General features: G+C 44.7%; 1 non-coding gene across 1 annotated transcript; it reads left to right on the top strand.

The window, feature by feature from the left end:
• Positions 1 to 2663: 2663 nt before the first annotated feature.
• On the top strand, positions 2664 to 2736 carry TRNAK-CUU. The gene has a single exon. It is a non-coding gene; the product is annotated as a tRNA-Lys (tRNA).
• The last annotated feature ends 454 nt before the right edge of the window (positions 2737 to 3190 follow it).

Genomic DNA, 3190 nt, shown 5'->3' with positions numbered 1-3190 from the left:
AGATCGAAAGAAAAAGGCAAGTGACCAAATATGAGGAGCCAAAAATAATTCAAGAAAAGAAAGTTTTATAGTACATAGAGGATGACATGCGGGTCCCGGTTAGCGAGCGGTATCACGGTTTGAGAGGCGGGGGATCAAAAGAAAAAGAAATTGCCAAAAATCATAGGGTGAAAAAAAACCAAGAAAATGAACTTTTATAGTACATAGAGGATGACATGCGGGTCCCATGAGCTCGCGGGTTCCTCAACGTTTCAAACGTGGCATGAGATCGAAAGAAAAGGCAAGTGAAAAAATATCGGGAGCCAAAAATAATTCAAGAAAAGAAAGTTTTATAGTACATAGAGGATGACATGCGGGTCCCATTTAGCGAGCAGCGGTATCACCGTTTGAGAGGCGGCGGGGATCGAAAGAAAAAGGTAAGTGACCAAATATGAGGTGCCAAAAATAACTCAAGAAAAGAAAGTTTTATAGTACATAGAGGATGACATGCGGGTCCCGGTTAGCGCAGCGGTATCACCGTTTGAGAGGCGGCGGGGGATCGAAAGAAAAAGGCAAGTGACCAAATTTGAGGTGCCAAAAAAACTCCAAGAAAAGAAAGTTTTATAGTACATAGAGGATGACATGCGGGTCCCATTTAGCAGCGACGGTATCACCGTTTGAGAGGCGGCGGGGATCGAAAGAAAAAGGTAAGTGACCAAATATGAGGTGCCAAAAATAATTCAAGAAAAGAAAGTTTTATAGTACATGGAGGATGACATGCGGGTCCCGGTTAGCGACGGCGGTATCACCGTTTGAGAGGCGGCGGGGATCGAAAGAAAAAGGCAAGTGACCAAATTTGAGGTGCCAAAAAAAACTCCAAGAAAAGAAAGTTTTATAGTACATAGAGGATGACATGCGGGTCCCATTTAGCAGCAGCGGTATCACCGTTTGAGAGGCGGCAGGGGATCGAAAGAAAAAGGAAGTAGCCAGATATGAGGTGCCAAAAATAATTCAAGAAAAGAAAGTTTTATAGTACATAGAGGATGACATGCGGGTCCCAGTTAGCAGCAGCGGTATCACCGTTTGAGAGGCGGCGGGGATCGAAAGAAAAAGGCAAGTGACCAAATTTGAGGTGCCAAAAAAAACTCCAAGAAAAGAAAGTTGATTGCACATAGAGGATGACATGCGGGTCCCATTTAGCAACGACGGTCTCAACGTTTCCAAGGCGGCAAGGGATCAAAAGAAAAAGGAAGTAGCCGAAATAGGGGGTCAAAAAAATCCAAGAATAGAAAGAATTTTGGTTCATAGAGGATGACATGCGGGACCCATGATCCTGCATCGTAAACGGCTCGATCGGAGAACGTTGAACGAGATGGCGCGATCGAGAAAAAAAACAATGCTAGAGAGGCTGCCATCTGGGCCCTACATCCATGGGCGGTGCGGATTTGCGTTGACTCGGCCGGCGAACCCGAGAATTCGCGATGCACCACGTCCGGGCCACCATACGCGACGTTTTGGCCGCTTTCGTCGGGCTAGGTGGCCTCAAAAACGAGAAAAAAAATTTTGACATGCACCACAGAGGGACCAAAAATCGTCGGCCATGGTACACCAGCAACCACGGCGCGACTTCAACTTCGTCGGCCATGGCAACTTTTCTTGTAGTGTAATTACAGAAGCATAGTTGGAGCGTTGCAGTATTTGACACTGACCCGACCTGACTTGGCTTTTTCAGTAAACAAAGTATGCCAGTACCTTCATGCTCCAACCATTGCACATTGGACAGCAGTAAAACGCATACTGAGGTATATTCGAGGTACAGTGAAGGTTGGACTTACTTTTCAGAGATCTAGATCCTCTCTTCTTAGTGCTTTCTCAGTTGCAGATTGGGCAGGATGTCTTGATGATAGACGTTCTACTGGTGGTTTTGCCATATTCTTTGGTCCAAACCTGATATTATGGAGTGCTAGAAAACAAGCTACAGTGTCAAGATCAAGTACTGAAGCAGAATACAAAGTTGTGACTAATGCAACAGCAGAACTGATCTGGGTGGAAGCTCTAGCTCGAGAGCTAGGAGTTATGCTTTACCAAAGACCAATCCTTTGGTGTGATAATCTAAATTAACAGCGTCACGTTGAATCGTAGCACTTCTAAGCTATTAGATGATTCCAAGTTCTCTGATGATATGTTGGTATTTTACATCCATGGTCTGGCCTTCCTTTTTGATAGAGGGAGAGCGTGTCTGGTCTGCCACTCTTTTTTTGTAGTTTGCAGTTACCAGATTAAGAATTGCAGACCGATGCCGATCATCTCAAGGATGCATCAAAGAAGTATGCGGCCTGGGGAATCTACTCGATCTGTTCTCCGCAGCTGTTTCCCATCAGATGGTTTGGGTACCTGTAGTAAGGATTGACCAAGACAGGGTGGAGTGAGAGACAAGTGTCAGATCGAGTTAGAGTAATAGAGTTGGTGGCAGCAGTTGCAAGAGGGATGATTGTGTGTGTATGGAAGTGTTTTTTTTTTAGATCATAGATCAGGTTTACAAACTGAGCACAAGTATAGTTCAAAAAAACCGGAAGTAAACGAAACTGCTTTAGCTAAGGGCAAAGGAAGAGAAAGTTGATGAGTGATCTTTGGTGTGTTCTCATTCAATGAATAAGTCATATATAAATCTTTAGTTCACACAAGCCCGTCTAGCTCAGTTGGTAGAGCGCAAGGCTCTTAACCTTGTGGTCGTGGGTTCGAGCCCCACGGTGGGCGAATTATCCTGTTTTTTCACTTACTTTTGTTCCAACCTAGGTCCGCCACTGGCAGTAGGGCAATGCCGCCAGCCAACGTTCTCACCTCGTCTGCCCTCCACGTGTTTGACGATTTGAATTATCCTGTTTTTTCACTTACTTTTGTTCCAACCTAGGTCCGCCACTGGCAGTAGGGCAATGCCGCCAGCCAACGTTCTCACCTCGTCTGCCCTCCACGTGTTTGACGATTTGACTAGGTGAGTTATGCTGTTTTGCTTTGTCAATTAAATTCAACATAATCAATTCTATTGTGTAGATGAAGAGGTTGATGCAGATGACGACTCTTTGTTGGAGCCTGGAGGAAGAAGGCAATGATGATGTTAAAATGACCATGTTCGTGCTATTGCACTACGAAATGACCCGAAGGTGCAATGGCAAATAATGGCATGTTACATTATCTTAAATATCATGATCAT

This window comes from Lolium rigidum, chromosome 1, assembly GCF_022539505.1.
Source record: "Lolium rigidum isolate FL_2022 chromosome 1, APGP_CSIRO_Lrig_0.1, whole genome shotgun sequence".
NCBI lineage: Eukaryota > Viridiplantae > Streptophyta > Magnoliopsida > Poales > Poaceae > Lolium > Lolium rigidum.
The sequence above is the reverse complement of the archived record's forward strand: the minus strand, read 5'-3'. Positions and strand labels throughout refer to the sequence as shown.